Source organism: Sminthopsis crassicaudata, chromosome 4 (genome assembly GCF_048593235.1).
Source record: "Sminthopsis crassicaudata isolate SCR6 chromosome 4, ASM4859323v1, whole genome shotgun sequence".
NCBI classification, from domain to species: Eukaryota; Metazoa; Chordata; class Mammalia; order Dasyuromorphia; family Dasyuridae; genus Sminthopsis; species Sminthopsis crassicaudata.
In genome coordinates, this window is record NC_133620.1 from 357,152,652 (window position 1) to 357,162,358 (window position 9,707).

A 9,707-nucleotide genomic window follows, 5' to 3' on the forward strand; every position below is an offset into this window, starting at 1 on the left:
GAATATTACTGTTATAAAAAAATGAAAAACTCAATGATTTTAGAAAAACATGGAAAGACATGCAAAATAATGAAGAACAAAATGAGCAGAACCAAGAGAACAGTGTATATAGTAATAACAGTATTATTTTAAAGATGACTTTGAGCAAATATTATTTTGACTCTTATACTCAAATTAACTATAAAGGATATATGAAGAAATATACTCTCTGCATCTAGAGAAAGAACTGATAAATAGAAGTCTGTATAGAATAAATGAATAAATATATATATATATACATATTATACATACATATATATACATATTATATAATACATATTGCTAATTATAGCAATCTCTAGGGCAGAGGATAGGGAAGGAAAAAAAAGAAATTTATGTGATAATTTTGTTGTATAGTTAAAAGGGACACATAGTATATAGTTATATAATAGTAGTTTTCATGTGAAATCATCATTTTTCTTATGTTATGTTATCTTCCATAAATTAAAAGCAAAATTTAATAATGAAAAACAACAACAACAACAAAAGAAACAGAATGAAGACTCAGTCAATAGAATGACAATAGTCATTCTGTTTCTTTTGTTACAAACTTGGAATGTATCCTGAAGACAGTAGCTTGAATCACATTCATGATCTAGTGTTTGTTGACATGTGATATAATCATACCCCAATGAACATCATTGAATCCCATACATAATGGAAGAAGGAATTAACAAGGTAGTAGGCTTTAAGAACTCTGAGATCCACTTCTAACTCTTTTACCAACACATTGTATGATGATGAGCAAATCCCTTAAGTTCTTTTTTTAAATCTTGGTTTCTGCATTTGTAAAAATGGGGGAAACACAACTTTGTAGGCCATTTCAAAAAAATTACTTTGTAAAGTTTAAAGTATCCTCTAAATATATATCATTATTATTATTTAATTATACTTCCTTACAGTGTTTTTGCTAAAATCAAATGATATAAGAAAAGTTTGTGCCAAAGACATGAAACTATGAGGGATAATAAATACATTTGATGGCAATCAGGATGTAAAAAGACATTGAAAATATGAAACACTAAGCCAAGATGAAATTTAATGGGATGAAGAGATTTACTTAAGAGTCAAAGGATTAACTTAAAAGTAAAATATGATAAGCATAGCTAGATAAAAGTTCATTTGAAAAAAAAAATCCAGGGGTTTTAGTGCCCTAGAAGGTCAATATTGTGATATGGCAGTTTAAAAAAAAAAAACAAACAAAAAAACAAACAAACAAAAAAAAAACAATCAATCTTTTGCTCATTAAGAGAGACATGACATCCTGAACTTTTAGATGAAAAGCCATCTCAGTATATGGTTAAATTGCCTCTGGAGGCCTGTGAATTCAGTTCTGGGAAATACAATTTAAGACAAACACAGGTAAATCAGAGTCAAGAATGTATACACATAAAGATAGTAGAAGGATTTAAGATGAAGCTAATAGAAAATCAGTTTAATGAACAAGGGGCATGTATTCTGAAGTAGGTACATGATTTGACCATTGCTTCTCTGTCTTCTTTGCTGGTTCATCATCTAAATCTAGCTCACAAACTAACTGCCTAGAGAAAGCTAAGTGGTACAATGGATAGAGCACTGGGCTTAGAATCAGGAAAATCTGAATTCAAATCCTACCTAATTCTGAATCAGATATTTTCCTCTGGCCTTTGTCTCCTCAGGTACAGGGAGGTGTTGCCAGGCTGTGGTTTACCATTATGGTCCTATTCAATTCCTGTAGGTTCCAAGAAGGCCCACCAATAGTCCAGCAGCCATTGGATTAAGGTTTGGTATAGTGCCAGTCATGGAAAAGATAAGGCTATATCCCTGATGTCTTGGGAGGCTCTCCCCAGTGTAGCACCAGCAATGATATGGGATGAATTACAGACAGATCAGAACCACACTGAGTATAGCCCACCAGTGTGGGATAGGCTGTATTGAGAGTGTCTTGAGCTCTATGCCGGCCAAAGTTATTTATCTTCTCCTACACAAAGTTTCATTGAACAGCTCCACTATCACATGTTAGCTAGCTGTACAATCCCTGGTGTCAGTCTGAATGTGTCAGAATTGCAGGCTACTATCTTTCAATACCATTACTGTTGCATTGCTCACTTCATATAGATTTAATTATTTGGTGTCTTCCATTCCTTCACCATCCCCTGCTGCTTGGTGTTATAGCTAATGGTCAAAGTTTCATTCAGTTGGGCTTCAAATATATATTTCTTGAAACAATAGTTCAGTGTACTGCTCATGTTTAATACAATGAGTGTCTTCTTGGAATGTATACAATACAAATTTTCCTGAAGGAGAGATCATCACTGAGCTCAGCTGATGATATTGTCAGCGTATGAAGAGCTTGCATATCTTGCAGTCACAGGTGAAGAAGTTGTTATGAAGGAACAGTCCATTTTTTCACCCAGACTGGAAGGTCTTTTAGATTACACAAGAGTAACAGCTTCAGTTTTTTAGAAAACAGAGTTTGAACTTATCCTTCAACAGTTCTATAGGAAAGCAAGCAATCTCGCTTCTACCTCGGACAGTTTCTGTAGAATTATGTTATCAAAGGTGCTTTGGTCCATCTCTGTAATTGGGTTGTTGTATAACAACAATGATTCCACCTCTTGAAGTTCACTAAGAAGAAACACATCCAGGATCTTCAAATGACTGGAGGAAATGTCTAGGTATGCAGTTTGGGAAAGACCTCCAAGGAGATGAAATGTAAATTTTTATGACTGTGGAACAAGTAATAGGGCTAAATCAAACATGGAAGTCCATTATACCTGAAGGTTGGTCAAGCTATTGTGGCTAAGATCCAGTTGTGCCATGTAGTGGGGTAGAGAGTGTGGCACATTCACCAGCTGAGGATGTTTCTGGCACCCAGGCAGGCTGTAGAACAGATGAGAAAGGAGCACTTGGTTCTGGCCCCAAAGGTAGGCAGCAACAAGCACAGTAGCAGGAGTCAGATGCCTTGGCAACCATGCTGGTGTTGCATAGTGTCACTGATATGGAGATTGGAATATCAGTGGGAGGTCTAGAGGTAAGAATAACTTGAAATGTTCTAATGGTGAAAGGATAAAGGGAATGGAGGTCATTATCAGTAGAAACATATTTGCTGAAGTCTGGTCATTAAATAATATATAGAGAGAATAAATGGATCTGTGTGAGAGTCTTACTAGCTATGTGATCTTGAGCAAGTCAATGGAATTCTCTCAATTTCAGTTTCCTCATCTATGAGATATGGATAATTATGGTATCTAAACAAATGTACTAATATACACAAAGTGCTTTGTAAAATTAAAGAGCTATAACAATATTAGTTGTTTTTACTGTTGTTATTATTACAAACTGAATATACCTCACTCCTCTACTCTGCCTTGAGTTTCCTACACTTTTCTCTCTCTGTTCTCCCATTCAGTAACTTAATAAGCTTCCATGGATTCAATTGCTATCTTTAAACTAAAATCTCTCAAACTTATTTATCCAGCCCTGGTCTCTCTTATGAGTTCTAGTTCTTTATTCACAAACTGCCTATTGGATATTTGCAACTGTCTATTCAATGGACATCTCAAACATCACATGTCCAAAAGAGAACTATGATTTCCCTTCTCCTAAACCCTTTCCTATTTCAAAGTTTGCTATTATGGTTGAGGGTGATGCAACTCTTCCAATTAAATAGCTTCTTAAACTTGGTGTTTTCCTTGACTCCTCAACTCCACATAACCTATCAGTTTTCAATTCTGTCTTGGCATTTCTATCTCTGCACTTTCTTTTGATATGTGTTCTCTACTCATACAATTACCACCCTAGTTCAAATCCTTATTACATTTCACCTGGATTATACAATAGCTTTTCTTTTGCTTTTTGGATCTCAAATCTTCTTTTACTCCAATCCATCCTCCACACATGTATTAGAGATTTTCCTATGGTTCAGTTCTGATCATTTGACTCCATCACTCTATAAACTCAAGTCAAGTAACCCCATTTGGTCCCCTTTTAGAACAAAGGATGAACAATAACAAACTTAAATAATTCCCAATAACTTCTAGGAACAAAGAGAAAATTTAACTTGTCAGTTAAAACTATCATTTCTAACTATCATTCTATTTTCTTACACATTCTTATATATAACTTTTATGGACTCTGTAATCCATTCATACTAACTTGCTCTTCCTCACATCTAGCATTCCATCTTCCATTACTATATCTTTTTACTGATTGTTCTCTATATTTAGCATTTACATCCTCCTCACTTCTGCTTTACGATCCGTGTTTTATTGCAATATACAAATCCATATGATTCACACGAAACTTTTCCTGATTCCCCACAATTGCTAATGTTCTTCCATCCAAAACTACCTTGTACTATGTGTGTGTCTGTTTGAGTGTGTGTCTGTTTATCTATGTTCTCTCCCCCATTAGAATGTAAGGTAATGGAAGTTAGAGCTATTTCATTTTTATTATTGTACCCCGAGCACTTAGCAAAATGCTTGGCACATAGTAAGCAATTATAAATGCTGAATATCTGTCTACAAGTATTTGAAATACTGTCACATATAGGAGATTCAATAACTGTTCTTCTTGTCCTCAAAGGCAGAACTATAGAGCAGGGGATGTTATAAAGAGTCAAATTTAAGACTATGTAAAAAACAAAAAACAAAAACAAAAACAAAACTCTAACAAGTGGAGCAGTCCCAAAGTCCCAAAACTGCCTGAAGAAGCTTGCTTTTCACTATACATCTTCATGTAAAGGATAGATGACTGTTAGGATTATTAGGTGAGAACTCAGGTTGTCTGGACAGTGACAAGGTGAGAATTCAGGTTGTCTGGACAATTACAAGGTGAGAACTCAGGATGACTTGATAGAAGGAGCAAGCTCATTGGCTGAAGTGGTTCTTCCCAGAAGCCCTTGCATTATCCCACGCCCATTCTCTGGGAGGATAAAAGAGACAGCATTGGGCCCAGAGAGCAGATTGGCCTGGAGAAGGATAAGAGCTGGAGGAGATTCAAGAAGAAGACTCTGCACTACATCTGGCTTGACGGGGCTCTCTGCAGGAAGGGAAGTCACTTCTAAGGACAAAAGTTAACAGCAACTGCCTGGAGACAACGGTTCGTTACAGGAAGAAGAATCTGTTTGAGAGATTTGAGTAGACACAGCAGATCTCTTCCCAGAGAGTGATCCGGCAGCTTCTGGAGAAGACAGCGCGCTACAGATGACCATTTGTCAGGAATATTATAGAGGATATTTTTGGTCACTTATAGATTGGACTCTCAGATAATCTTTGAGATCTCTTCTTATAAAAATGTAGGAAATGCCATGCAAAAATGATGTATTACTGAATCAAATGTATTATTGAAAAATAAAGTAAAATTGAAGTTGTAATTTTTCCACAAAATATTATATATGTATTTCTAATCTTAATATTTGCTAAGATTAAGTTAAGAATCTGGTACACTTAAAGAAGAGACCAAATAAACCTATAGATTAGTTAACCACATTCTTGCTTTCCCTACCTAAATTTAAATTTAAGCCAATGCAAAGGGAAATCACATAGACTGCACTGTGATAACAGTGCTTTAGAATATTTCGTAATATTTCAAGCATCTGTTTCATATCATAGAGTATATCTCTTCTTTGGGACACAATTAATCTTTGTGTCATAAAAGTATATATGGATGATTCACTTCTCCCAGCCTTCAAGCAATGTTAAGGAGATTATTATCTCAAGTGTAAAACTGAAGGAACTTGTATTTCTTTTACATGGAAACACTATCTTAAAGATTATGGTAAATGATAACCACTCCTGACATGACCCAAACTATCATTTAAACTAGGCCTCAGAATATTTGTAAAGATCTAGTAATTTTTTCCTTTCAATGATCTTACTAAGAGCTCATATTCCTAAAATAATTTTCAATTTATTATAAAAAAAACACTTTCCTCAGAATAGTCTTTTGAGTGAAATTTTATTTTCTCCATTTTACAGGTAAGCAAAGTAAGCCTCTTGAAGGTAGGAGCTATTTTCAATTTTACCTTTATTTTCCAGACAGTTGGCACATAAGAAGATATTTAGTACATTTTTGTTGATTGACTGATCAGAGTAATCATGATTATAGCTAGCTTACACAATGCTTAGACATCATTATTTTTGACTTCTACTACTCTATGCTTCCTATTAACAAGAACAAACTTTCCAAGATGAAAGAGGGCAAGACAGATGAACCTTCACTGTTTTAATAATAAAAAAGAATTCAGAGAATTCCTCCGTTAAGTGATTATCAATTTGTTTATAAATATAGATCACAATATCCTTTTTTTTTTTATTTCATGTCTCTCTTCTCTTTTTCTTTGTCTCTTTCTCTGTGTCTCTCTCTCCTCTCTGTCGTCTGTCTGTATGTCTGTCTCTCTCCTCTCTCACACACACAGAGTGCAATAAGTCAGGCATTTCTTCCTGTGTGTCTTCCTTAAATTTCTACATATATGTAATCTTAAAGATACTCAACACGAATTTAAAATTCCATCAATGGTGCTTTAAAATCTTTGACCAGAATTTATAATTTCTCCAGATACATTTAAAAGATGCAATTTAAAAAAATGTTTTAAAGATTATACACCCTATGTCATTCCATGTTATTCTGCCCTAAGCTGACCTATCCCAGTATTTCTGGATTTGAACTATATTACCATCAGGGCAGTTTCCACATTTTGCATGAACCTTTTCTACTTTTCTTCTCTATTCACAATAGCTATCTATATATTCTTATATGCACACCTCTATGCCTCTGAAGAGATTGCTCTGGGTTATCTTTCTTCCATCTCTCTCTCTCTCTCTCTCTCTCTCTCTCTCTCTCTCTCTCTCTCTCTCTCTCTCTCTCTCTCTCTCTCTCTCTCTCTCTCTCTCTCTCTCCTCACTTCTGACAATATGATATGAGAGAAACTAGACCAGTGGTTATTTTTAGAATCAGAAACTCTCAGGGTAGGAAATTCCCTTTACTAATGCAGGTAGACCCTTCTCTAAAACTTAATGTGCTTAGAGAGTCACTTAGGACATGTACACAAAGTATGTAAATATCCAATATTATTAGATCAAATTCTACCTTCTTTAGTAAGCTAGCGACTACTCTATTTCACTCCTTTCTCTCATCTATTTCAGATGTTCTTAACTTGGGGTCCATAGATCCCTAAGAAGGTCCATGGATAGATTACAAAAGATCTGTGGACTTGGATTGGAAAAAAAAACCCAAAAACAAAAAACAAAAAACCTCACTATATTTTCATTTTCATTAACCTTAAATAAAATTTAGTATGTGCATGGATTATTTTTAAAATATTATTCTATAAAGAAATTCATAGGCTTCACCAAACTACCAAAGAGAGTTAAAACTCTCTGTCCAATAAAATGATGTATTCTGTCCTATCTAGCTCTTCAGTATTTTATACATATATATTTTGTCCATTAAATTCCATTTATATCCCCAACAAGTCTGTACAAGTCTCCAAGAACAGAGTCGCCCCATTTCTTTTATATTCTCCATATAGCATTAGACACTGAATATATTCTTGTTTGATAAATTAGCTTCACAAAATAGTGGCATTCAGGTTCCTGAAATTACCAATGCAAACCTAGGGATTTTTCTTCACATTAAGATTTCTCTTTTTTTTTTTTTTTTTTTTCCATTGACATTTTGTATCAATAAAGAATAATTGCTTCATTGATATCAAATTAGACAATGGTAAAGCTCAACTCAAGGATTAAAGACCTAGCAATATATAACAACAACAACAACAGCTAGCATTTATATATCATTCTAAGATTTGGAAGTGCTTTACGTTTTATCTCATTTGATTTTCCCAAGAACTCTAAAATGTTTTAATATCACCATTTTACGAATGAAGAAACTATAGATGAGAAAGTTCCTTTGACTTGTTCAGGGTCACCCAGACAGTTAATGTCTCAGGCAGGATTCAAACTCACATCTTTCTCCAAGTCCAGTGCTCTATCTTAATTCTCTTTAATACTAGTGCTTTGTTTCTGAGGATATCCACCCCTCCTCCCAAATTTATCCTTACATATTTTGCCCATAGACCATTGTTTACATATTATCAGTCCATTTGACTCTGAACTCTTTCAGAGTAAGTACTGGTTTTTTGCCTTCCTTTATTGTCCTAGAAATTAGTCATATGTAGTATGTACTTAATAAATGCTTATTGACTACTTACTGTGCCACCTGTCTCATATAATAAGAATTAATAACTATAAGAATCATATGGATATTCTTGAAGGGGAAAGCCTATCTCTTAATAATTTCTTCAAAAACACTAATTTTAAGCTTCACTTTATATGTATACAAGGGAAGTATCACTGAATGGAATTAACGATCTAAGTTCAAATTTTTTCCTGCCACTCCCTGTGTGACCTTGGGCAAATCAGTGACTCTCCCTACCTCAGTTTCCCACCTGTAAAATGGGCAGTTGAATCAGATAACCCATGAGTTCCCTTTTAGAGACACATATATGATTCTACTTAAGTTTTGTCATATTTAGGGCACTTTATTAGAGTATTAATAATATAATATGTAAAGTGATATATTCCATCACCTTAATTTTTCTTTTCTCCATGAAATTCAGATGGTTGACTGAATTTCCTACTTCCTATCCAGATATTTGGCATCAATCACCCAGCCAAAATAATAATGCTACTGACTAGTAATGCTCACAGACACTTACTAGAACCATATGTTCTATTAAGAGAAAAACTGAACTGGCTTGACTAAGTGGATTAATTCAGGCCTTGGACAATAGTGTAAAATATTCCACTACTGCTTATTAACTTATGGTATCATGAAATAACTTAGGTTTAGAGTTGAAAGAGACCTCAGAAGCCATCTAGTCCAATCTCCTCACTTACAAGTAAACAAAGTGAGGCTCAGGGAAATAATATGGCTTATCCAAAGTCATATATAATATAGGTAGAGGACCCAAGGTTTTTAACTCCATCCTTTAAACCTAAATTAAACACTCTCTCTACTACACCATAGTGTCTCCCAACCTTCTCTTTTTAATAGAACCTCCTTCTGTAGAGTGGTTATATGGTACAATGATTAGAGTGTCTGATCTGAAGTCGGAAAGACTAATTTTCCTAAGTTCAAATTTGGCCTCAAACACATACTAGTAGCATGACCTTGAGGCAAGTCACTTATCCTTGTTTGCCTTGATTTCCTCATCTGTAAAATGAACTGGAGAAGGAAATGACAAACACTCTAGTATTTCTGCCAAGAAAAACAAAACAAAACAAAACAAAACAAATGAGGGTCATAAAGAGTTGGATATAAGTGAAATGACTTAACAACAATGACAATCACCACTACCACCACCTGGTATGATAAAAACTCAGTTACCCCTATGGAACACAAGAAAACTTCAGATGCAAAGTTATAGACAATATAACAATGGTATCCACTTTATTTCAGCATAACTTCTAAATGAAGAGAGATTTCATTATTCAAAGCAGTATAATACAAAGGAATACTAACTTCAGTATAATTAAATCTAGCATGTAATATTGGCTCTGCTACTCCCTAGATGTGTGATTTTCTGTAAGTTACTCTGAAGCAGTAGTAATAGTAATAATAATAGTAATAGTAATAGTAATAGTAATAGTAATAGTAATAGTAGTAGTAGTAGTAGTAGTAGT

General features: G+C 34.3%; 1 pseudogene; it reads right to left on the reverse strand.

The window, feature by feature from the left end:
- Positions 1–359: 359 nt before the first annotated feature.
- LOC141539281 (amphoterin-induced protein 1-like) lies at positions 360–6,817 on the reverse strand (annotated as a pseudogene).
- Positions 6,818–9,707: the final 2,890 nt, after the last annotated feature.